General features: G+C 44.9%; 1 protein-coding gene across 10 annotated transcripts in view; it reads right to left on the bottom strand.

Annotated features, from left to right (window-relative positions):
* The window catches only part of Myt1l (myelin transcription factor 1 like), a 291,243-nt gene that overhangs the window by 262,956 nt on the left and 522 nt on the right, over nucleotides 1-27,765 (bottom strand). The gene's annotated exons all lie outside the window — the stretch shown is intronic.

The following is a 27,765-nucleotide window of genomic DNA, read 5'->3' as shown; positions in this document are numbered from 1 at the left end:
AGAAAATGAACAATGTGCTTATTCCTCAGTAGCATCTAATCATCTCACCTGATATATGTGTGTTTGAAGGATGTAATTCACAGCTTAAGAGGCAGAAAAGTTATTGGCATGTGTTCAAGAGTATTGCAGCTAAAGGTAAAATATTCCCAGCTTAAGCAAGATGTTTTAGACAACTGTCAGACAACTGAACATTGAATACAGGTTACAAATCAGAGAACTATGCGCTGGGGAGACAGTCCAGTGTCTATAGTGTTTGGAATGTGAGGCCTTGAATTCCAATACCCAGTACCCACATAAAAAGCTTAGCATGGCACTGAGCATGTGTAAGGTCAGTGCTAGAGGGTGTGCAGAAAGGAGGATTGCTGGCATTCGCTGACCAGCAATGCTCACTGAAAGAATAGAAGCTCTAAGAGACTCTGTACCAAAGGGATATGCAGAGAGGGATTAAGAAGGACCTGGGACAGCCTCCTCTGGCTTCTCCATACATATGGATTGGGTACATACAACCCCACCCAACACACACCCATTACACACATAATCAGGAAATATGTGTTTGGAGGCAGTTTAGTCCAGTTCCAGAAAAACTGACAAGTAATATATTGTAATATATTTATACCATATTTTTGGTGGACATTTGTTCCTTTAAAATTTCCTTTATTTCAACTCTCTCTCTCTCTCTCTCTCTCTCTCTCTCTCTCTCTCCCTCTCTCCCCCCCATCTATCTACCTACCTACTTACCTATCTATTTATCTATCATCTATCATCATTTATTTAGCTTAGTTTAAAGAAAAGCAATGGGTCAGTGTTTTTGACGGTTCCCAAACTAAACAGTATTATGTAGTCATTAATAAATAATCTCCTACAATTAAGTAAAATTTAATATGCAGAACTTCTGTTTCTTTAAAAATATCTCAGATCTCAGAAGGATCTGTTCAAATTTTAATACCACTTGCTGCATTGTGACTGTCTGTCTGTTTGTGTAAGACTCCAGCATTGAGTAGTATGGGGAGATGAGGGACAGTATAAATCATGGAATTCCACCTTGGAGAGGTAGCAACTGCTATTGTTATGGCACCCTCCCTTGCATACCTCTCTACAATAATACATGCACCTGTGCACATGTGTGAAAATGCACATCCTGTGTAATGCATCACACACATAGGGTCAGCCTATTCTTCCAGCTGATCACCAGGCAGAGAGTTTTACATGTCAACACATTTTCATTGACCTTAACACTCAGTGTGTGGCCATGCACTGTTGTACCAACGACATACCCACGTGCCTTGTCCCACTTCCTAATACCAATAAAAGGGGTATATTGCCATTTCCACTCTCATATATAGTCCCCATTACGTAGGTCACATTTTGGGACTTAAGGGGTTCTGAATCTTGGTTATTCTGGAATATTCTGTTACTTACTACTAGCTATTGTTAATTGCCCAGTTGTTCCAAGATAGATAGATGGATGGATGGATGGATAGATAGATAGATAGATAGATAGATAGATAGATAGATAGATAGATAGATACAGAGAGACAGAGAGACAGACAGAGACAGACAGAGAGATAGACAGAGACAGACAGAGCAGCCAAATTTTCAACATAAGGAAGAAAGATGGCTCACTTAAAATCTATTTATAATATCTCCAGAAATCTCTTCTTTAGGTCACAAGGAAACGCTGCAAAGTTTTAGGCAAAGGAAGTAAGTGAATGCTGGGAATTAAAAGCTGACAGTTAAACAAACAAAACTTAATTATGTCTCCATCTGTTTAATGGTTTCTTTCTAGTTAATATGATAAAAGTAATATTTTTTGCTTACTTTTCTTGTGAAATCAAAGTTAATATGGTATAGTTTCTTTGTGCTTAAGATACTGTGCCTTTCTCTTTCCCTCTTTTCTGTATTGAGGAAGAGTTTCACGCTGTAATCCAGTATCGTCATGGAACTCAATACAACCCAGGCTGGCATCATTCTTAAATCAATCCTCCAGCCTCAGCTTCTGGAGTGCTAAGACCAAGCAAGCAACCACATTCTGCTTGTGTCTAGTTCCTACCTATTGGCCTATTGTTTTAGAATACATATGGGTCTTGCCTACATTTAGACCTTTAGTTGAAATTATAATGGGTTTGTCCTTGGACACAAGGTGCTGACCTTCTCTGGTATCACTGGTACTAGAGAAGGTACCAAGCACCATTATGGGATTCTTCCTTTTACCCTCTTTCAATATAACTTCTTTCCAGTTCTTAATTCACCACATACCTTATACACATCTGCTAATATTGCAGATATGCTAACAGTGAAATTTTGCTTACACAGTGGCCATATTTTTATGACTCTGGTAAAACACAGCCCCTGTGTGGGGCTGTACAGAAGTCAGGGCCAGGGAAAGTGCTCTGGGCCAGAAACAAAGCCCAGGTCCTTATTTACCTTTGTCAACTTACACATGTGTGGAACACTTAATGCTCTCTCTAGTGAGTGGTGAACTAAACCCATAACATCACCCACCCATTTATACTCAAACAGGCAGACTGAACACCCCTCCACCCCCTGATGCTCCCCAGAGCTGTCCATCCATCTTCCTGAGTCCTGCAGTGTGGCTCCTGCTCCATGCTGACTCTAGACTTCTCAGTCCATTGATGTTTCTCCCTAAGATGCTCTTGTCAGACTGGGGAGTTTTGAGTTCCCAGCTGTGTGTTTCCCCGGGAGATACTGACTGCTCCTGGTATCTATGGCTCACTAGGATGCCATGGAACAGAAGAAATGCACTGGGGACATGGAGTGTCGGTGGAGGAAACATGAAAGGGTGAGTGGAACAGCACTGGGTTAGGTTGATGCACCTGAGTAGGGCATTGGCCAGCAGGACCTGGCCACACTTGCTACTAGAGAGACTCTGAGAATAGAGATAGCAAGGACCCCGGCTAGAAGGCTGAAACATTCTCATTCTCCTCTCCGAACTGTGTCAAGCAGCCAGAATCCTATATAGAGGGTCAGCCCCTCCCACTCCCATGGCGGGGGTGGGGGGGACCCTCTCAAGGGAAGGCAAGCTGCAGACAAGCCGTAATCGTAGGCATCACATTTCCCTTTTTCATCTGATAGCCAAGGCAAACTTGCCAATCTGTGTGACCAGGAAGAAGGCTCCCGCCCCTTCATCCTTCTGAGACACTGACTTATTTACCACAGATCCATTGTTCCTGCATAAGCTGCTCTGTTTATACAGTGAGTAGGAAGCTGAGAAAATGCAAGCTCAGACCTTGACCCCTCCTTTAATAGTGTGATCCTGGGAAACGTGGGAAATAACTTCACAGGCTGGCGTGGGAGGCTGAAGACAGCTTATGTTCCGCCGCTGAAGGGAAACTCATTTTGATCCTCAAACACCTGACTTTCCAACCAACTTTTAGAATGCCACCTGCTCAGAAGTTGGAAATGGCCTGTGTGCATATGCTTACCTTTTAGTGGAGAAACTTTCTCCAGGGCCAGAGCGGCTAGGAAGTTTCCACTGCACTTCACAAAGTTACTTGTTAAGGGCTTCCTCAGGCCGAGCAGCATCTTGCTGCTCTGGCGGGTTTAAGATCACATTTCTAACTTCAACCCATGCCTCATTTCTTTTGTTGTGCAAACCAGCAGAATATTGCAATGAATGATAGCCTTCATTAGATAATTATTCCAGTAAGCCTCCCTTGGAAAAACCAGAAAGTTGATTGGATAGAAAATGACTGATCATAAGGACTACTCGCCTTCATGTCTGGCGTGTGGGTGTCTTGTGTACAGTGTGTGTGTATATGTACAGTGTGAGTGCATATGCATATATGTCTATACACCATCTATACACCATGTGTATGCCTGTGCACGCGCTCGCGTGCGTGCGGGCGTGCGTGCTTATAAGCACAGAGCCTGGAAGAAGTCTTCCAAGGTATCGGATAGTACAACCCAATGCCTAGTTTCCGGCTCACTTGTGAGAACCAGAATATGAGTGACTCCATGGATGTGTATTCGCACAGAAGTTGCTTGCTTTGCGGGGGAAATCATTACGCATAAATAAAACTACAGTCCCAGTGACCACACGGGGCCAGGGAAGTCTTGGAAACATATGAAATGGAAGTAGCTGGCTGTCTAGAAGCAGCTCTTCCCTGTCTGTGATGGAGGCCTGAGGGGCACTGTAGATAAAAGATGTGTCATTAACACAATCCTGTCTTCACAGCTTTCGTCCTGTTGTTTCTGAACCCGCCTCACCAGGACACCCTGGTGGGATAAAAAGGCTCTCCATGGGCAGGATGCTAGTCACAGTTAGGAAGGGGGTAGCACATCTTCAAAAGGAAAAGGATAGGAAATGATACAGGAAATAAGGGAAGGAATCTTCATTTTGTACTAGCAAAGAAATCAAAACAAAAAAATACACACAGATATGCATGGACACACAGACACACACACACACACACACACACACACACAGCCAGATGAGCTTACATAATCTGGTGATTTCAAGCTGATTTTTAAAATAATTGTGCTATCTATTATAAATGTATAGAATTTAATGTGAAATTTGGGTAAATATGTAAATTACTTACTTTAAAAACACACTTAGAGCTATTAATGATTTGCGAGAGCTCAGATAGGCAGAGGGTGGCACTGCAAAGCTTTTAGACAATAATCACTTCAAAATGTGACATCTGGATGGGTTGTGTCCTCTCCGTTTGGAAAGTGAGGAACCAAGGTGACATGCACTGTCCCTGCACATTCTGATGCCTGGGATATTGGTAAGCACATCAGTCTTCAGATCTTAACGGCAATGCTCCAGAACCATGGTCTCAGGGCCTGGCTACACCTGAGACTGGCCGCCATGTCACTGTGTGGGTCACACAGACTCCAGAGTCTGCTATAGGCAATCAAATTGGGGCTGTGCTTTCCCAATACTCTTTATGTCATGAGATTTGGTTTAGGAATATTGTGCTCTCTGCCTTTGAAGGATGCAGTAAAGAGATATATGTGGCCGGTGATACCATAAGAAAACCTGTCCTCTGCAAGAGACAAAAACACTGCCACAGGGCAGACCCGGGACACTAGGACTGGGCTGGATAGAGCAGACCATCCTCTGCCTAGCATCTATTTCTACTTCCTAGCCACCTGGAGACACACAAGAAATAACACAGGTTGTGTCCCTTGGACACAGGAAATCCAGCTTGCTGACAAGATACTTTAGGGATTCAAAGTGAAAAAAAAAAAAAAGATTCTGGAGTTAGCAGTGCGACTTCACAGTGAGGATTCTTCTCCTTGCTTTGTGCTTGCTCCTAATTCTCTTGCTGCAACGTTCCCTGCTCTTCAGTGAGCCGATGTCCCCATTTAATCTGGGAGCAGCTCCACATGTGATCACTGAGGAATGCCTTTCCCTTGCTATCTCTACAACAAAAGCTCTAGTGTCTGATGTGACCTTGAGCGTCCTCCACCAGCTCTGAATATAAGTCACTTTGTCAGTGTGCTGTGTGACGAAAAGGAAAGGACTTTCAGAGCGTGTGCCGCTTCTCATCTGAAATCATCTCCTGGCCTCATGATGGCTTCCGATGGCATTTTTCAGGACTAAGGCTCAGTGACAACTGGGCTGCCGCAGTGATTAGCATTCAAAGCCACCCAGAGCTGCAGCTGAGCTCCAGCGGCTGGCAGGCTTGAAAAGGCCCCGTGCCTTGCAACCTGCTCAGACAGAGGCATTTTGGAGACCAGCATTCCATGACCAAATCCTCCTAATGCAGAGCTAATTTGCAGCGATGATGAATGCCACAATCAGGCGGCCTTTCAGCCTGATGCTCTCCAGTCTGCATCTGAGAAAGCCTGGAGGGGCTGGGATGCATTCAGAGAGAGGCCACAGCGAGCAACAGAAGGATGCACTGAGTCACCACCTCACACAGCACAGGCTTAGCCCGGGCCCTGGAGATGTGTTTCGGGGTAATTAGCTCTGAGACACGAAGAGCAGTGGAGGAAGGTTGTGTCATGTGGGGCGGGGTGAGGTGCTAGCTCTATCAGAAGCCACCTCCATTGTCCCAAGCATGACTTGCCATTGTGGGAGAGTGGATAGTATCACCTCATGTGGGGGGCGGTGTGTTAGGGAGATCATGAAGCTAGTGAAGTGCTTCCCATATAAACACAAAGAACGGAGTTTAATCCCCAGGAACTATGTGAAGAAAAACTGGGTGTGGTAGTGTGCACTTGTAACCCTGGTTTTCAGGAGGTAGAAACAGGCAGATTCCTGGGCTTCCCGACCATAGCCAGTGAGTCCCAAGCCAGTGAGATTTCCTGTTTCAAACGGTAAGGTAGATGGCTCCTGAACAAATAGCCAAGGTTAATCTAGCCTCCTCCACAAACATGTGCACACATATAGATGCATAGCCAAATAGAACACACACTCTCTCTCTCTCTCTCTCTCTCTCTCTCTCTCTCTCTCTCTCTCTCAGACACACACACACAGAGAGAGAGAGAGAGAGAGAGAGAGAGAGAGAGAGAGAGAGAGGAGAGAGAGAGAGAGAGAGAGAGAGAGAGAGAGAGAGAGAGAGAGAGAGAGAGAGAGAGATTGGTTCAGCAGAACCTAAGCAAGCTCTTTGTCAGGCTGGTCACATAGTCTGACATTGAAACTCCAGCATCTGACCTGTGAAGTGTCTCTAAGGGGGTTTATACCTCCCCACCTGCAGGCCCAGAGCAGCAAGGCTCTCAGAGGGTGTCAGAGTGCCGACAATCTGTCAACCTGCGTGTGATGGCTGAAACGGCAGCCAAAGGCACAGGAAGGCAGGGTGTCTGTGTCCCAGACGAGGACAGCTGGGGCCCATGGCACACAGTCCGTCCACCTGGGAGTGCCTGCACTAGACAGCAGCTCACTGTCACTCCGAGACACGGGTCCATCTGGTGCCGTGTCTCCCGGTTACCAGGATTTGAATTTTAATACACGTTGCCTTTCATTTTCCTTGATTCTAACTCCAGCTGAGCCCATGGCTTTGAGAGTTAGTCAAAGAAGTTGCTAGAGACAGGGAGCAGTGGCCTCTGACTGGGGAGGACAGCAATCATGCCCTGCCCTCCAGGGATCTCCTGTGCCATCTCACCTGCACCTGAGCATATTATCTGGACTTCTGAGGTGGGTGAAGTGACAGCTAGTGTTGATAGGTAGTAGCATAGGGGGGAGATCCTGGGGGATAGCAGGTGTCTCTCTAGATATTAGAGACGTGGAAGTTAGGGGTGGTATTCAGTGTTGAGAGATCCCAATGGTCTCTAACTTGCTGTTTCTTTTTCTAGAATTTGTAGAACACTAAGTGCCAATAGATGTCACATAGGAGAGGGTTCTAGGTGAAGGTAAGGCTGAAAACACTGGAGTAGATGATGCTAAGCTACTTTCCCTAAAACACAAGCCAAAGCCACATATGTGTGCTGGTGTGATTGTGGGGTCCATGCTCATGAGTACACACGTGGGTGCAAGTTTGCATGATACTCTCGTGGAGGTCAAAGGAAGATCTCAAGGGTCAGTCCTCGGGTGCCTTTCATATTTTGTTTGAGACAGAGTCCCACCCTGGCCTAGAACCTTGCCAGGCAGGCTAGCTGGCCCATAAGCTTCCAGGGATCTGCCTATCTCTGGAGTTCTGGGTATGTGCACTCAGTGGAGTCTGGGGACCTAAACTCAGATCCCCACACTTGCAAGGCAAACACTATCAACTGAGCCCTATGTTTCTATCCTATACATACTGGTTAGCTTCTTGTTTCTACTTTTACCAACTTGTCAAGCTAGGGTCATGTTGGAGGAGGAACCTCAATTGAGAAAATGCCCCTATAAAATCGTTCTGTGGAGCAACTTTTGATTAATGATTGAAGGGAAAGAGCCCCGTATACTGTGGGTGGTGATATCTCTAGACTGGTGGTCTTGAGTTGTATAAGAAAAGCAGGCTGAGCAAGCCATGAGGAACAAGCCTGTAAGCAGCACTCTTCCATGATCTCTGCTTTAGTTCCTGCCTTCTGATTCCTGTCCCGACTTTCCTTCATAATGGTCTACAACCTGTAAACCAAATAAACCCTTTCTTCCCTGAGTTGCTTCTAGTTGTGGTCTTTATTACATCAATAGAAAGGAGACTATGGTACCACCCTAAAGCCTTTAATAAGGAACTGTAGTATGTGAGTCTCTAGAAGGTGACCTTTGCCTGTGGTACCCTGAACATAGCGCTATGTGACCTCATCACTGCCCTGGTGTTCCTGAATGCTTATGTCTTCTTATTAAGGCCTGAATGGCTGAGAAGATACTGCTACTGGGTCCAGTGGGAGTCTGTTCAATCTCTGAGAGCCTCACAGAGGAAAGAGAATTAGCTGCCCAAGTTCCATTAGCCTGAGTGGGTAAGACTTATTTCAACTCTGAGTCTACCACCCATAGAAGTGACTGGATTCACATCTTCATTTATTTCCTCTCAGTCTGCTGATGGAAGAGAGAAACAGGATGTCCTCTCTGCTGGTATTGTTTATCCTTAAGTCTCCACAGTGGGCTGGGAAAGACAAACACAGGACCCTGGGCAAGTATGCACCATTAGACTATGACTATCTGGCCATTTTTAACAGAATTACAAGCCAAGCCTCAATTATCTGGACACCCCATGTGGCTATTACTACCATCCTTGATCTGTTCTTAGTTTGGAACTCTGATTTTAACCATTCAGATCAACTCAAATTGGTACATCAACAATCAATATCATACAGGATTTTTTTAAAAAAAATTAGACTTCGCCTGTAAGATTATCACTCAATTATCAAGAAAGTGAATAATGTAATATGTAATCTCTTAGTGAAGATTTTGTTAGTCAAGTTGCAAGTTAGGGAGTTTTAGGGATCAGAGCCTTTTCGAGATGTGAGAGCTACAGGGAAGGCAATCATACTTACTGCTAACATGCAGTTGGTCGTTCTCTTATTTACTCTCCATTTCCTCTTCCTGTCTTCCTGCCACTCACTACTTGCCTATCAACAAGTGCTAAGAGTCACATCCCAAGATCCGACAAGAATGGGCCTCTCCGCTCACCACACTTTCCTGTCTGACTTGCCATCTCATGCTCCTTCTTGCCAGTAGGATAGGACATCTGAGATTAAGACCAGTGAGGACAGAAGGGGAGCAAAGGTTCTAGCACATGGCTGCGTTGGGAGGCAGCCCGGAGGGCCAATTGGTAGGACAGGCTGGGTCTCCCAGAACTCTTGTCATTGTCTCAGCACTGCTGCTGCCTTCAGATGTGCTAAGGACTTGCCTCATTGTTGGCAAACACAGTCGTTGCTAAGGTCAGGGAGAAAAATGAATTTATATTTTAACTTTCCATCTATACAGAAAATTGGAGAATTTGGAAGCCAATACTGACCTTGTAAACATGTCTTGGAGGCTCTGTTAGCCTCCCATCCAAGAAAGCTCAGTCTGCCATCAATTTTGATAAAATTAAAAATCATCTTAGAAAGTGTTCCACAGACCATGCTGCTGCTGATATATTTGGAACACAGATCTAACAGCATGAAGACATCTCCTCACACCCTGGATGCCTACATCATCTTTCTGCCACTTTGTCTTCTAGTCTCCTGAGTCCTCAAAGAGTCCAGACATAAAACTGGGTTTCTGGTATGAAGGAGGGAAGGGGGATGAAGGGAATGAAAAATGGAGGGGAGGGGAGGTTATGGTGGAGGGATGGAGGGAGTGATGCAGGAGGGAGTGGGAAAGAGGGAGGGTTGCAGAGGAAATGCGAGACTTTAGAAAATGCAAGGCAGGGTGGTCAAGGTTTAGGGATGAGCATGCTATGGTAAGAACCTTCATGAAGTAAACGGAAGGGAGCACTCATCACTCAGACAGAGCTGATAATAACTACTCTTAGAAGATCCTATAAGGAAGAACTTCTAAATGTAGTAATTAAACACGGTACCTAGAGCACCATAGCTTAAAAAGTGACGTTTTCACCAGAGCCGTGAACCAATGAGAGGGAACGTGGCTTTTGTGAATAGCAGACCCTAAAAGGTCTCTAAAAACTGGTAAAGAAGGAGAAAACAAAACACCAGCCACTGAGGAGTAAACAAGTTCAAGACATACTGCTTCAGAAAGAAATGGTGAAGGGCAGTTTGAGAATTCATTATCAGGAACCAACAACCACCAGTGTCCTGCAGATTTCAGGGGCAAAAGCTGAGAAAAAAGGATTTATAAGTGCAGAGCACATTAATCTCACAGAGAGAGGAGGTGGGTCCGCCTGGCCGGGAAGAGTGGTCTGAAGCTAGGGTGAGGAGAGCAGAGACACCATGGTACAGCGTCCTCCAGGAGGTGGGAGAATGCAAATGGCGCAAGCTCAGGACCAACATGCAGGGAAGAAGGAACAATCATCGTTAAAGGGAAGACACATAAAGAAGGAAATACAGAGGCTCTTTTAAAGGGAGTCAGTAATGTCAGGTGCAATAGGCTGAATCTAAGCCAGTGGTTCTGAACCTTCCTGATGTTGTGATGCTTTAATACAAGCTTGTTGTGTAATACAAGTCTTGTTGTGGTGGCCCCAAACATAAATTCTTTTCATTGCTACCTCATAACTGTAATTTTGCTACTGTTATAAATTGTAAATATTCATGTTTTGGATGGCCTTAGGTGACCCCTGTGAAAGGTCCGTTTTAGCCTCAAAGGGGTTGTGACCCACAGATCTAGACCATTGGAAAGCTGCCATTGTGTTGGAACTCGAGGCTATCTCTTGAGCTCAGCATCTCTGTATTGCATTGGAAAGCAGATGAGGTAGGTAGCTGGGGCTAATTACTGAGCAGGGAAGAAGGCTGGCCTCTGATGGACTTGGGTGAAAAGGTAGCAGGCATCTGGAGTGGCCTCCAACCCATTTTCTTCTGGGTTCAGCAGTCACAGAAAGAACCACAAGAGAGAAGGCACAGGAGAGCATAGAAACGCAAAGCATGGAAAACAAGGAAAAATAAGGCCTGGTAAGGTAGGCTGCAGGTGCAGAGTTAGCGAGAGCCAGAGGCAGCCAAGATCAGGGCCTGGTGGGAAAGAAGGATTAGCACCATTCCAAGTGCCACCGGTAACTTCCGGTGATGAGCTCCTGGTGGAGACTCAGGAACATTTTCTGTGAGGCTGCAATCCTGTCCCTGCTAAAGGTTTGCCCTGGGAGGACCAGAGTATCACTGGACTCAAAGGAAGAAGTCTTTTCAACTCGTCTGTTCTTCAGCCCCAAGGTTCGAAACTTGTGCACCCCTCTGTGGGATCAGCTAGTTTGCTTAAATAAAACCTAAACTATGATTTATTAGCTCAGTACCATCTTAGCTATTAAAAGCAGCCCTTGTTGGCACCCAAAGTCAGGGAGGCATTGATTTTTGACCTGGGGAGCTTAAATGTAGACGAAGATAACTTTGCTCCTCAGTGTGCAGACTACAAAAACCATGGGCACTGAACATCTCAAATGTCAAGAGAAAGACAGCATCCCACTGGAGAGAGTTCAGGATTCACAGGACACAGAAGCCCCTACATGATATGTTTGGCTCCCTGGCCACGGGAGAACTTCCCTGTCTTTAGGATTCTTAGTGTGGAACAGAGATCCTTTCAGAAGTTGTCTTTAAAATGTGGGCTGTGTAAGACATCAAAACCGCCATCTCGAAGTGCTACCCCTTTCTGGAGGGTTCTCCTGTCTTAGCTACTGTAGTGGAGCTGCTGGTTATGGACCTCATTTAACCCCAGGACAGCCCCTGAGTTAGGCATGAAGTCAAAATTACCCAAACTGGTGTGTCTAGGAATTGGAGCTGGAAGCAGGTCTGGGAATTCTAAAGCATCGAATTTTCCCCTGTGCTATTAGATTTCTGAACTCTATTGAACATTAAATAGGATGTGCTGGGCACAGTGTAATCCTCTGTTGATAGCTTCATACCTGTCATGTGCAGAGCCAGCCAGGGAGCATCCTAGAATGGTAGAGAGCCATTTGCATCAATTTATCTCCGTTATGTTTCCCCACAGAGCTGAGAGCAGTAATTTTCAATCCCATGAGTGCTGTTTTCAGGTATTGGGTGGTTCAAAGCCTTGTCTGTGCAGCTCACTTCTGAGTTTCTCCCTATGACCCTCACTTTGCTCAAAGGTAGACAGGAGCATTCGTGGCCAAAGGGGAAGAGCCTTATTACCCAGCAGCATCCAGTCTAGGGTGGACAGGCAGGTAGGCAGACAAATAACCCATAAATAAACTATTATGACTTCAAATGAGGTACTTTTTATAATAAAGTCAGCTTCTAAAGTGCACAATAAAACCATTTAATGTAAAAAGTAAAATTTGGGGTAGCTGAGCCCGGATGTCCTCAGAGGACATGACTGCATCTTGGCTCAAGGACCCAGGGACAGGCTTTCTGGAATGGGTTTGTATTTTAGGGGCCACCCACATTCTCAGCTCCATCTGGAAGTTCCTGCTGAGAGCTTGTCCCTTCCCTCAAGAGCTGGATGCTCTGACAGGGTAACCTATTCTGCAAGGCAGGCAGAGAGTACACAGGAGTCAGTAAGACATCAGTCACATCTTCAGAGAACACAATAAGGAAAGGCAGAAGGCAAGAGCGATTGAATGTATTGTGTTCATGTGTGAGATTACTAAGGAGCAAATTTAATTAATAAAAAAAAGAGAGCTCCCTCTTCCTCATGCAAGTGTAGAAAATAAACATCAAATTTAAAAACCAAATGTAGATTAGATGTTCATTGTGCTCCATTCGTGAGAGCCACCAAAGCCTTTTCATTTATCACAAATGGGACACAAGCTGCTGCGTTCAAGCCTCTCCTTGGGTTACCTGAGAGGGGAGACATAGCATTTCCCACCCAGATACTAGGGCCACACAGGCAGCAGCCCTCCAGACCAGAGAAGGATTGAGGTCTGCAGAAGGTGGAGAGCTTGGGCTGGAACAGCATGGGAGAGAACCCAGCTGAGGAAGCCAGGTCCTGGCAAGGTCTCAGGAAACATTCAGAAAGCAAAGGGAAAGAAAAAAAAATATATTGGACTTAGTCAAGGTTTTTTATCAAATAAATAAACAAAATAAAATAAAAAAACTGTTTTGTGGGCTGAGACGGATCAGCTGGGAAAGACCTGAGTTCACATCTACAAAACCCACTTGAAAACCTAGGCACAATGACTCATGTCTGTGACTCCAGGGATGACAAGAGGTGCAGACAGGCAGGCTGGTTCTTGGAAGTTCACAGGCTAGCTAACATGGCCTACTTGGCAAAGTTCCAGGCCAACGAGAGGCCCTGTCTCAAACAAAAGGAAGACTAAGGTTTTCCTCTGACTTCTACCCGCACATGAACATACATGTAACACACAGACACACAGAGACACATAGACAGATATACACACAAAGACAGACACACACACATACAGACAGACACATACACAAAGACAGACACACTGACACACAGAGAGACACAAAGATAGACAAAGACATACACATGCACACAGACATACAAAGACAGACACATACACATACACACTGAGACACAGAGACACATATACAAAGACACACACACACAGAGTTTTGGGGGGGGGTTGGTTTTAGCTTTGTTTTTCTTTTGTTTTCAACCATTTGAGAGAAATCCCAAGATTTCATTCAAGCTCATTTGGGCACAATAACATTTTGATCAACTTACAATTAGCTTGGCAAAATACATATTCTGTGGGGAAACCAGACTGCGACAGTCAATTTACATAACTGTGGCGCTGCTCTGCTTATCAGAATCTGAGGCTCTTCCACAGCACACAATACAAGCAGGTCAGCATACCCCTCCACCTAACAAAGCGAGGATAGTTCTCAGCCTTTACGCGCATATCCTGGAATGGGAAGATGTAGATGTAAGCCGTTTCATAGGGGAAGAGGTGGGTCCCTATGTCCGGCTTAGTTCACAAGGGGACTTCAGTTGCACAGGAAACAGCAAGCCACCCTTATATAATCAAATGTCTGTGGACTAGACTCTGGCCAAGCAACCCTTTTGTAACATCACCCTTACTGCTTCAAGGTTGTTCTGCTGATTGGGGTGGGGGCAGCAGGAGGGAGGAGCCTCGGCACTGGGTGGGCGTTGCTAGCACTGGGTGGGCGTTGCTAGCACTGGGTGGGCGTTGCTGCTTTCCGACGTCGATGTTGATTGATGGAGAGCAGTAGTTTATCTTATCTCTGTGTTTCTGCCACTGGCATCAGTGGCCCACGAGAAGTCTGGATGATGTATGAGCACATGAGAAAGGACACCAGGATAAAAGTGGAGAAACGCATGCTTTGCGAATACTTCGTGGAGCCAAACACTGCTGTTTCCCTCTGACACCGCTACCTGCTTCATTACAAGGCACAGGACACTTTGCTTTTTATCTCATTTAATTTAAAAGAAAAACCTATCGGTTGCCATAGAAATAGGTTTTCATGCTGACATTGTTATCACAGCAGCTAGTCTGTAGGTTTCACAACCAGCAGCTAGCGCCTTTCTAACAAATAGGTTTGGTTTGTCTCCCTAAATGCCTACAGACAGTAGGTCCCCAGCAAAGCCTCTCCAGAGGCCCAGCATCGTAGACCAGAGAAGGGGCTATGAAGACTCTACAGTCAATTTCTGTCAGGCTGGACTCTCTGTCCACTCCAGCTTATCTCCTAAGATCCAGCTCTCCTCCTACAGGAGACAGCTTAGCTCTCTCTTAACCTTCCTCCCACCATACAGCCATAATGCACACACAATGCACCCAGATCACACTGCCCACAGCAAGGAGCTTGTGAGTATGATCATGGAGATAAACCCTACAGTATACGCTTGCCATGCATATTGAGAGAGAAAGAACCTTCTGATTCCTTGCCATTGTTTCCTGTCTGCAAGGAAAGGTTTGGCAGATTCATGGGGAGCTGCGAAACAGCGTGTTTGGCACAAAGTCACCTCGACAGTAATTTGCATGTTCCAGGCTGTCATCCCCAGTCTGTGCCTGACAAGGCCTGCCGGGGTCTATTGGAAATGTGCACAACCGCATAACGCCTTCCTTCTCCGTTCTTCACGTCCGAAAGCAGAAGGCTTGAGTTAGGGCTGCTCACTGTTCTGAGTGGAATTCATATTAGCCTCCCACTGTCTACCCAGCGTGGCTCTCCTCTCAGCCCACTGTCTGCACATAGATACTCATGTGAGTATATGGGCCCATGTGTGCATATATGCACACAAACAAGCACAGACACGTATAGACTTACATCTTTACTTGAAGCTAAGTACACAGGCATTACTCCTGACATGCAGAATCAGGTGAATAGCAATTGATAGCATCACTCCTTCTTTAGCAGGTGAGAAGAGCAGGTGGATCTGGGTCTCTGCACCCTGTGTTCATTGCTGAAGGACACCTGGATACAACACCATCTCCACCCCAATTTAGAGGATGTCCTGTCCTCTAGGGTGTACTACTATGTACCATGTTCTCAGGACTGCTGTATGATCTTTGAAACAAAGACAGCATTAAATTCCAAGTCTCCATTTTTTTTTCTCAGACTGTTGCCATTCTGAATATGCATCAAGGTCCAGCTCAGTGCCGTCTAGAGGGATGTTGACTCCCATGTAGGCTGGCAATGAGCAAGCTATGCTAATCAAGAAAGGTAAAACCTCTTTCATCATGACCGGATTCCTAGGAATGCAGGTCATGCTCAGAACAGTGCAAACAGTTGCCTAACCCATAAACTCCTTTCCCCACCATGATCTTCAGAGAGAAGCTAGGGAGCTAGTAAGGGCTGATGATCCAGCACACGACTGTAAAGAACCTGTCCAGCTGAAACCACTGGCTTTTCCACCTTAGTGAGTTCCAATAGTTTTACACCTCACGTATAATAAGGTGTGTTCTCCTGACTTTTGACCAACCACACTGACCACACATACCTGGGTTGTGGCTGTAACCACTGGTGTCACAGAAACTAAATCACTAACTTCACATATAAGCAATTGGCAAGCTACTACAACAATCTACAGATTACTCTTGGAATTCACCAGTGCAGGTCAGGACTGTGGAGAACTCAGAGGTTCTTCATGGAAGCCACGGGGCTACTGGGAAGGTGGTCATGGAGCAGAGGGATATGTCCTCCGAAGACTCATGTGTTTAAGCAATGCCATTTTACATCTTGGTGCTATTTGGGGAGGTTTTTTTGGAACCTGGGGATGGTGGCCCAGCTAGCAGAACGATTTGGTCCAGAGCTCTGACCTTCGAGAAAACTAACAAGAGCTGGTGCCTCTTGCTCCCCCTACCACTGATGGAACTGACTTGGTCACCATGCCTTCCTCATCATGCTAGACTGAAGGATCTGAAACCCTGAGCCAAAAATAAGACCTTCTGTTCTTCACATGTTTCTGTCACAGTGGTTTGGATGTTTTTGGTCACAGTAGTGAGAAAAACAATCAATAAAATAATTATACTGAATAGTGGTGGTGTTGCTGGGATAAACCTGTCTGTATAATTTTTTAGGGTGTTGAATTAGTCTGTGGCAGGATTGGAACGGTAAACTATAGGGGCCCTAGAATATTGTAATCAGGCTTTTGGGGCCATTCCAGTGGGAGCATGGATCAGAATACAGATGCACGCAGTAAGCATGTTGCTTGGGTTCTAGATGGGAACAAGGAGGCTGCTGGGAAAGTATTCTGTCTAGCTAAGGATTTGTCTACTTTCTGTCCATGGCCTGACAATTTGAGTGAGACTGCATTCCAGAGGAATGGACTAAATAATTCAGAAGAGGAAATTTCCAGATATATTTCCACTTAGACTGCAGCATGGCTGTTCCTTGATTTTTAGCCAGATTTATGGAGAGTGTCAGGGTTGAAAAGTGGAACAGAATGATGTAAAGAAATGTCCTGAATTATTTCTAGTTAAGTTACACAACAACTTGGATGTTTCAAAGTAAGCTGCATTTGGGGAGAAGAGAAAAATAGAAGGGAAGAGACAGAAAGGGCTGGCCACCAGGGCGCTCCACACCACAAGTGTATGTGGGCCTTTCCGTGGTACAACAGTAAAGAGTTTAAAAAAAAAGCAAAGCCACCAAAAGGCTAGAAAGTTTGTGTCAGGGTTTACTGTACAGACATAAGCACGTTTAAGGAAGGGAAATGAAGGATGAGGATGAACCATATTTGTAGTCTCAGGCGATGGAACTGAACAAAGCCATGGCCATGGGGCTGGCTTGCTGGGTCCTCGGAAACCAGGTGGAATGGAGGTGGCACACAGAATCCTCAGATGGACAGATCTCTGGGTAGCTGTTTTCATCCCTAAACATCAGAATCTGTGCGTCATTGTTTTAAAATGCTCATACCCGGTCCCTCAGCTTGGGAACTGTGATACCATGGGCTTTGAATTGGGAAGACAACTCCACTACGGACAAAAAAGCAGCATTGGTGGTCCTTGTGTCCCGGGTTATGGAGCCTCTCAGAAAGGGCAAGCCTAGGGTCAGCATCCCACGACTGGCTAGCAGAAGCAGATATCTCAGCTGGTTCACTCCTCAGGACACAGGCACACCGGCAAAGCCCCAAACACAGAGACTAGGACTCAAGAACAGAAGGTGACATTTTTAGCCAAAGCTTGGTCAGCAAGCTCTGAGGCCCTGCCTGGTGTCAGATCTTTGGGCCACCAGGTTATACTAATGTCGTTTGTTTGGGGCAATAGTGTTGAATCAGCATAAAGGAAACAGAGAGAGAACATTCATGTCACAGATGAACTTGGGTGGTCATGCCCTTGTCAGTCTTCCGTGGGACAAATAGCAGAGCCACATCTCCAAGAACTGCCTGTTCTCCCTGCCCTTTTCCTGAGCAAACAGACATTTACAGCAGCCAGGCTTCCTGTATGGCCTGGGATCTGACATCTGAGGAAGAAAGGGCTAACATTGGGCATCCTGTACCATCTCTGTGCCCCCCAACACACACATACAAGAAACATATCATCCTCACAGAGCCCTAACATTCTATACCAACACCCCATCCCCCTATATGACTTGTACCATCCTACCCCATAGGCATCCAATACCATCTACAGCCTTCCGCAGTGCCGCACCATCTCCCAGCCTCACAAGTATTCTGTACCATCCACATGCCCCCCAAACATCTTGTATCATTCTCTATAGCATTCCCTATACTTTCTACAAGGCCACCAATGGCAGAGCCATGGAGTGGGTGGTATATGGTTTGAAATACACAAGAAATAATTGTTCGACATGTGTAGCTGCCGAGTTGGGGTCATTTTTAAAATGTGGTTAATTCAGATCCTTGTGCACTTTATAGACACTTGGAGCGCGTTCTTTCCGGATGCCTGGTTCATTTGCACCTTTGTAAATATTTGGGGGTAACTTGACTGTACCTCTCCAAGCTCTTGAGTAGAATCCTGCCCATATTTTACCTGATGTGTATGTGTGTGTGTGTGTGTGTGTGTGTGCATGCTCATGAAAGTTACCCTTCCTGCTCAAGTTTCATTAGTTTCTAATCTTTTTCAAAAAATAATGTTTAACAATGATTTTTTAAATTTTATTTTATGTTCATTGGATGGTCTTTTGCCTGCCTGTATGACTGTGTGAGGATGTCAGATCACCTGAAACTGGAGCCATAGACAATTGTAAGCTGCCGTGTGACACTGGAAATTGAACCCAGGTCCTCTAGACGAGCAGCGAATGCTCTTAACCAATAAGCCATCTCTTTGATCCAGTGTCTGTTTTCTGTAAGGACAAATCAGCCACAAATTTGTGCACACACACACACACACACACACACACACACACACACACACACACACACGAATATGTACCATGGTGCATGTCTGGCGATCAGAAGACAACTTGCCAGAGTTGATTATCTCTTTTTATCTTGTGGGTTCCAGAGATTGAACTCAGATCATCAGGCTTCGTTCCTTACCTACTGCGCCATCTCGTTGGCCTGCACTGTAAAGATTGTAACTGAAATAAATTTTATATAAACCATAGGCAGTGATAAAGTTTAAGTAAAACAGTATAATGTGGCTTCCCCACATTGTGTTGTCATGAGATCTGCCTCTACCATTGGCTCAGTTTTTCAAAGGATCTTGAGGTTGCCACATAACAAAGAAAATGTGTTCTGGGACAAATTTTTATGGAATTAACAAGAATTAAAAGCAACCTGCTGCCTGCTCTTTACACTGAGGGTAGTAATGCTATTTCCTTTTATTCCTTTAGGACTGTGTTTAATGTCGTCAACTGTGATGGTTTGAATGAGAAATGTGTTCCATAGGTTCATGCATTTGATTACTTGGTTTGTGATTGGCAACGCTGGGGAGGGGATGAAGCCCTTAGGTGGTGGAATCTTGGAGGAAGTACTGGCAATAGGCTTCGAGGCTCTCTGCTTTTGCTTTTTCCTCTTTGGGCTTCTTGTGTATGGATGAACATGTGATCAGCTAGCTTTCTGCCCTTACTGGTGCCATGCCTCCTCACAATCCTTCTAGAACCATAAGCCAAAATAACCCTTTCTTTCTTAGTTTCGATCACATGATAGTTTATCATTGCATTAGAAAGTAACTAATCTAGCAGTGTAACCACAATACTCCCTAGCACCAGGGATCCGTCCAGAACAGTGAACATGACCTTGCCCTTGGAAGCTGGTTCATTGGCATCAGTGTCCTGTGATTGTTTTGTCTCAGTGGCTTTTAAGAGCCAACACTTTTGACTGAACAGGCACTGAAGACATTACCTTGTCATATAATCAAGTTTTCTGTCCTCCTCCTCCACCTGTCCTTGTTTCTCCTCCATGTGGTTTGTGACTCTGGGTCTTTTGAATGCTCCAACCCCTTGGCTTTCACAGCCAGTGCTGTCAACTTCCTCCTGGTCACAGAATAAGTCTGTAATTGTCCCGACAGAGAAGCTGGCATGAGCACCATGAACAAGGTGGTAGGGGTGATATTAGTAGCTGAGGTTTCAATGCCAGCTTGACTTTTGCTGGCTTTCTAGCACCGTGTCTCTCATGTACGAACCACACATAGGAGCTGCTAAGTCACTATGCTCATGCTTTCTCTTTAAGGAATAGTGTTCTTAAGTTGAGGTATTGTGCACAGTACTTCTATAGCAGGTGGAGGGAGGAGACAGGGATGGGATTTCCAGAAGAGTCAGTTATACACCACTCTAAAGCAGAGCACAGCTCATGAACCTTGCCTGTGTGTAGCACATCCCTGTTCACAAGTCCTCAGACAAGGATCACACTGAGTAATGTTTATTCCAATTTACCAGACACTAGTGTGTAAATGCCCCGGTGTAGCTGGGGGAAAGCTTGTGCTGACAGCTCATCTGTGGGTCATCCTGAGTGCCGGGTGAGGGCCTCAGACATCTATCCATCCTACAAGATGCTTTCCTCATCCTCTGCTAATGAGGAGAGGCAGCTCGTTGGTGTTTCCACAAGGAGCCTCTAGGAGAAAGGTAGGCATCTTTCCAGGGAAGTTAGGAGCAGAGTTCACAAAACTCTATCGACAGATAGACTCAGCTTGATGTGGTATTCCCTCCATCAATGATATTTACTTGAATGTTTATGGAACACATTTAAAAAGAAAAATCCATGTATTAAGGTTAACTAGTGATTTTGTGGCCTATATTATGATACTGTTAGAGTGGAGTAAATGATTCATACAACCTGTATACACATATATACAAAAGCAGAGATATGCCCACTTAGAGATGCTCATACATGCATGCTACAGATGCACTTCATACCACATGCATGCATACAATCACATAGACATAGCAAAAGATGTGCATACATACAGCAATCATGCATGTGAACATCACATGCCTCACGAACATACAACACATATCATATATGCCCACACATACATTTTATGTGTTTTATGCTTGCATGCATAAAATCCGTTTATACTCGCAGACTAGTTTTTGAGTGCTTTGAAAGTAGGCTGCCCAAATCATAACAACTCACACCTAAATACTTCAATATTTGTCCTTTAAAGGAAAAAAAATTCCTATATATATTTTCCTACATAATATATGGATTACTTTAACCAAAAATATGCACATAAAATAAAAATCATGATCAATATTTATACCTCCCTACCTGTCCATCTGCCCTCCATAGCTAATTTAATAAGTAAATTACAACTAAGATACAAGCTGCTTGCCCCTTCAGTGTTCTCGGGATTCTTTTCCACTACTGTTGCCATTCTTCCATTCCACAGCTATTTCTTGAGCATTGTATTTAAAACCACTCTATTTAAATAAGTTGAGGCTCTGCCCTTAAGATTATCACTCTGTTATCAAGTAAATGAATAATGTAATATGGAATCTCTTAATGAAGATTTTGTAAATCATCTTGTAATTTAGAGAGTTTTAGGGATCGGAGCATTTGGGAGATGTGAGAGCAACAGGGAAGGCAAACACACAAACGCGTTGTTAGCCAAGATGATGTCGTCAGTCCTTTTATTAACTTCACCCTTTCCTTCCTTCCATTCTCCCTTCCTTCCTTCCATTCTTCCATCCTTCCTTCCATCCTTCCATCCTTCCATTCTCCCTTCCATCCTTCCATTCTCCCTTCCATCCTTCCATTCTCCCTTCCTTCCTTCCATTCTCCCTTCCTTCCTTCTTCCCTCTTCTCCTCTTCTTCCTCTCCTTCCTTCTTTTCCACCTCTATAACCACCTACTCTTTCCCCCTCCTTTTCTTTTATTCTTAATACTCTCTTCTCTCTCCCTCTCCCATTTCCTCCCTTCCCACATTCTTCCATCTTTCTTATCTCTTGTGGCCATCACCGCCATACCTTGCTTTGCTTTCCTTATTTTCCAACTCAGGTTTTAACCGTTCCGATCAACTGCAGTCTGCATCAACACATCAGTGTCAAACGGGATTCGGAAGACATCCCTCAAACGGGATTCGGAAGACATCCCTGCAGCCTGAGGTCCAGGGAACAACTGTGACTTCCTTTTCACAGCCAGAGTTCATGTCCACACTCGGCATTCAGGAGCTGTGCTTGTCTTCACAGGTAAAGTTAAACTGCTCGAACCTATCACATCTGAGGGCCTAAGGGGCACATCAGGGGCTTACTTGAAAACACTTCTGGGTTTCTTATAAAGTTTGTTTTGACTAAGAAACACATTTGCGTGTTTCAGATATAAAAAAAAATGCAAGTGATGAATGAATGAAGAAAAATAATGAGAAATTTCTCCCTGGATTCTGAATTATCTGCAGAAGCACACACAAACATTTCTACTGGCTTCTTGTCATCCCTAGATGCTTTATGCAAATATAAGCAAATGTACACATGTGTGCAGCCATAGCCTTACTTCTCTTCTACATCTTGCATTTTCCTTTGACAAAATGTCCTTGAAATCCTCCTGCAGCGGCTCACAGAGCACCACTTCATTTTTGACACAGCTGTGAAGTGAAGGCACTCTGATTGGAAAAGCTGAGCACACAGCACGGATATAAATCAGCGTGGCTCTGCCTCAGTCTTTTATGGTAAAGCCAGTGAGTCTTGGCTCTTCATGAATAGTAATGAGAGGGCCTGGGCTGTATGCAGCCATGGAGCTACATGAATCAGGCGCTGCTGTGTGGAGTGATAGTGCCCTTGTGACATGGTACCTTCCCACTATTCCAAACACAAAACTGATGTGAGAGGTGAGTGTGGAAGCTCCTCCCACTGTCAGGATGGCGAGCACTCTGAACGTTTCTTTATCCTAGGTCTCCTGAGTTCACACCTCCATTTATCATATATCCCTGGCCCTGCTGAGACTTTCAGCAGTTCCTGATGGATTCTGTCCAGTGGATACTCTCTCTCATCCCTATCTCTCAGCATGTAGCTCATCTGTAACCACTCCATGTTACACAGCTACCATCTGAACTCACAGTGGCGCCTTTGCTTAGGGCCCACATCCCTGATTCCCTAGCACTTGCCTAGATGATGGGGAAGCTGGGTACATGGCCAGAGTAGTCTTCTGGGAAGCTTCCACAGACATGCGTATTTTCCTGCTTTGGTACCACACTGCAACTGTCGCTTTAGATGCTCCACTTTTCTTTCCATAGTGTGGTTAGTTTTTGAATATATACATCAAATGACACCCCCACCCCAATTCAAGAGTTCACCAGCAGTAGCTCACCAGCACAGTTCTAGTTCCATTTTCCTGTCCAGTATCTGTATGCAGTGCTAGCTTGAAGACACCAAGCGAATGCATAGCATGCATTTGTGTGTAGGAGAGACATGGAATAAATCTATCTCAAGATGTTTTATTATAGAAGAGAAGCATCTATTTAATTTAGTTATAGGCAAACTCCTTTCTCTCCCTGTACAGCTATAAGAAGCAATGAGTTAAGAAGCTGAAGAAGTAGAGAGCCTGCAGTCAGTGGATCATCATGTGTGGATCTCGGGGGCCTGCACTGCGTAAGTGCTCAAGGCCAAACTTAGAAAGCGATGATGCTTCCAGGAGACTGCAGGGGAAGGGAACTGCAGAGAAGGTTGGGAGTAAGAAGCATGGCTCCTCTGACCTTTGACCCCTGGCTACAGACATCTATTACAAAGACAGTAAGAGGATCTGCATCCTACTATTCACATGAGTAATATTTACCAGTGGTCATCCTGACTGCTCCTCCTTGTGAGGAATTCATAGTAGCATCTGTCTCGCTGTAAAATCATCCATTCATTGCTGAGATCAACCACCCACATGCCATACAGAGCAAGGCACATACTAAGAGCTGGAACACAGATAAGCCCCGTCTTTCCCTGTAGGAGCTCCAAGCTCTGCACAGCTCTCCTTGGTCTGGGGAACACTGGAATAAGAGAAGCAAGACAGACTGTGGGGTCTGCTGTGGGCAACTCACTCCACAAGCAGGCTTCCCCTAAAGCTGCTCCTTTGTAAAAAGCTGTGGTGACCAGCTCCACCTCCTAACAGTCTTGTAAGAGCTCTGGGCACCAGGTGGTGGCTGACTCCAGGTGTTGATGGAGGAGGTTGGTTCTCCTCCAGCCGCCCTCATATCAAACACAAAGGCCAACACTGTACCACAGGCTGCGTTTCATGAATCAGCATCATGCATTCTAGACTTCTTCTCACTTGCTAACAATAAATGACAATTATCCTTTAGTGAAGCAGGAAGCTGATGCTCAAATTTTATGAGGCAAAGGCAGTACTTGTGCCCTGGTCTGACCTCTTGGGATACACTACCCTTCTGCCTTCAGCTACCCATCCTGCCCTGTGTCTAGAAGCCTCTTCTTCCTGCAATAGTGACATCAGTGTTCCCTGAAGGTTGTTCCCTCACTCAGGCACTGCATGGAGTTGTTAGAAAGTAATCTAGGATGTGCTGCATGCAGGGGAGTCACCTGCTGATCTGTTTCCACTAAAAAATCCGTGCTTCAAATTCGTATCCTCAATAAAGTGGCCTTTGAAAATAGTTCATCAGTATACTGTATAGAATGGTTCCAGAAATTAACCCCTTTAAGCTTGTGATACCAGAGAATTTGAAAAGAACTCTCTTTTGTGTCTAGTATTTTATTTTCTTTGTATCTTTCTGTTTTCCTATTACACAGTATTTGGGAAAACAGGCTGAGTGAATTGTGTTGTAGCAAGTCATGGGATACTGGCCTGCCCAGTAGCTCAGGCACTGTTCCAGGGACACTTGCCCAGGTGTTACTAGTTTTCTAGGCTTGTCCTCTTCTGGTGCTGTGTGTGGTCCCTGTAGCCATTCTCCTCCCTGGGTATCAGAGTCACAGAGCCTAGCTTCACTTGATGTGAGGGTTAATCCTCACTGTCCTGTAAGAAGATTTGGCATCACCTAGGAGACCCACCCCTAGGGCCTGTCTGTGAGGGTGTTTCCAGAGAGGTTTAACTGTGAAAGGAGGATATATCAGGGTTTCAACTTGAACAGGAGAGGGAGAAGGCCAGCTGAACACCTTCGATCTTTGCTTCCTGACTGCAGATAGAATATGACTTCCCCTCCATGCCTTCTCTCTTCATGTGTAGCCTGTGTTCCTCTGAACTGTGATAAAAATGAATGGCTCTCTTGCTTTTCTGTCAGTCATTTTCACAGCAGTGAGCAGTGCACCTGGGGGATCTCAAGGTGGTCGGCAGAGTGGTGTTGCCATGGAAATGCTAGAAACTCCTCTGTGAATTTTGTAGGCTTCCTGGGGCCTGCTTGATCACAACAGACTGTAGGATTTACAGCAGCAACCTGCTCAGGCTGGGCCCTGAATTGCATCCTTTAACAAGAGCAAGCTCCTGATGGGCATGCCCCGCAACACACCTTACTGTGGAGTCTGTAAGGGAGAGTAGCATGGGGCTCCCATCTCAGAAACCATCAGTATCACTAGCATTTCTGAGGTCCCATCCTTGCCATCCATAATCGTTTTACAAAGAGAGTTTTCTTGGGATCGGCCCTGTCTGATTGGTCTAGTATTGTCGGTGGCTCATTTTTGTATGATGGCAGTGACTCCTGGCCTCAGAGGCTCTGCAGTTATAGCCCCTAAAATGTTTACTCCTTGTTTCTGCTACTCTATTCTCCATCACTAGAGCAAACAGCTGCCAGGTCAACTCCATAAGAAAGGAGAGGTTTATTTTAGCTCACAGTCTGGAGGTGTCAGTCTGTGACTGATTGGCCCTTGACTTTGGCTCTATAATTTGGTGACATGCCTTGATGGAAGCAAATGGAAGAGAAAGTCTATAAACCACACAGTTTGAACAAGCTAGAGAAAGAGGATGGGCTTGAGTTTTTCTCTCCCAGTAAGGACTTATACCTGTAGTTACTGTAGAGTATGCAAACTACACATTTACACATACAGGTGAATGCCACCTCTGACACAGTTTCACAAAAGTAGAAATGGCACACGCACACAATCTCTGCACGTTTCAACACGCGTTTGCCTCAATGGACCTGTTTATATTGCACACTCCTTGTGACCCAGCTTATGAAAGGTCTACTTTCCTACTACACATGGGCCTTTGGGAGGCATTTAAGATCTGAGCCATAGCACTGGCCTGAATCAGCACAGAATGTCACCCTGAGCGGTGGCACAATTATCCCCAGATTGTGATCTAGTGCATGGCCATATAAGCACTGACATTATGTTTCTACATTGGAGGGGGGATTATTATACATCTAAGACCAGTCTAGACTACAGGAGTGGGAGACCCTTCTCAAACGACCAAGGCAACCAAATAAACAAAATTACCTTACCCCACAATTCCTAAAGTTGCAGTGTCACTGGCAGTGTCTTCTTCCCTTTCTGGAATTCCATATAGGACCTTCATCTTCAGTCACCACCAAAGTCAGCATAAGATGCAGCTCACAAGTACTGAGAACTGGATGGTATCACCAATGTGAAATACATGTACTTGTGCCTTTGACTATCCCTGTTTTCTGACTGAGTCTGGCTAGGAGCCCTCACACCCAGGACAGTCTGCTAACACTTGCTTAACTAATCACATAAGGTCATAGAGAAAGTCATGAGAACAAGGGCAGTAAGGTTAGAGGCTTTAAGAAGCAAGGATATTTTACCGTCTTTGAGCAAATTCAACTGACATATACACATATGCATATGTATACATATATCAAACATACATACATACACACATACATATATGCATATGCACATATACATACAAATACATATACAAAAGACACATATACATATATACATATAAATACATATACAAAAGACACATAGACACATACATGTAGACATATATACATATACATACATACATATATGTATGTATATCCACGTAAGGTATACCTTGCAGAATGAAAAGGATGCCCTGGTTGAGATCCTGTAGAAGGCCAAGTTCACCGGCACATACATGGATTGGTTTTTCAAAACTAGTTGCTACCTCTTCATTTTTGATGCTTTGTTTACCTTCCATGAGGTTCATATTAGATACTTTTAATTAAACTACATTGATAATCCTCATTCAAATGGAAACATTTATTCAATGTTAAAAATATCAATTCAATAAAGGCTCACTAAAACATTACTTTGCTAGAAAATAGTCAACTAAGCATTCTTATCACTAAAACTCAATGAGATATGGCAAAACCCGGAAGCTTGAAACCTAAAGTTCAGAAACGTAACTGAACGTATGAGTTAACACTAAACTTGAACAGGGTCTGTTGTTGTCTATGTATTTTTTTTAACTGCAAGGAAATGTACAATTAAGCCTAATGCCTTTCCCAAGCTGAACCAATGAACACACTGGGTTTCTTCAGGGGAAATGCGTAGGGCGTAGAAGGGAAAATAATGGGAACAACCGTGACCTATTAGTGCAGTTCACAAGGCTCTTAAAGACGGCAGCCCCACCAGGCTGTGGCATATGGGAGTCAATAGCAGCCTCTCATTTCCACAGACTGGGATGGAGTTCCATTACCAGACAGGCAAATGGGGTAGTTGGCAGACAAACAAATTACTATTGCTCTGTGAACCTGAACACTCAGACCAGAGTTTCCCACACGGAGAATCCTGAACAACTGACATTTCACCAGCCTTTCCCTTTCCCCAAGAGGGCTTCATGCACTCAGGAGGACAGAGCAGAGGCTTCGAAGTCAGGCCACTGCACACAGCCACAGGCTGAGCTCTGGCCTGTTCTGGGGTCTGGTTCACATTATGGTCACACACTGAATCTGACCCTCTAGACCAGAATTTGCGAACTCAAAATATGGCCTCTTCTGCTTCGAGTGTAGAACCTGTTTTCAGAACAGGTTATGATTTTAAAGGAAACACAGCCCCGATCTCTCACAATTGCAGCCTAATAGTGAGTCACAGCACCTACAGGGTGGTGTGCCCTATCATGTCACCCATGTCTAACCATTACCAAGAA

Source organism: Rattus rattus, chromosome 7, assembly GCF_011064425.1.
Source record: "Rattus rattus isolate New Zealand chromosome 7, Rrattus_CSIRO_v1, whole genome shotgun sequence".
Taxonomy (NCBI): domain Eukaryota; kingdom Metazoa; phylum Chordata; class Mammalia; order Rodentia; family Muridae; genus Rattus; species Rattus rattus.
The sequence above is the reverse complement of the archived record's forward strand: the minus strand, read 5'-3'. Positions and strand labels throughout refer to the sequence as shown.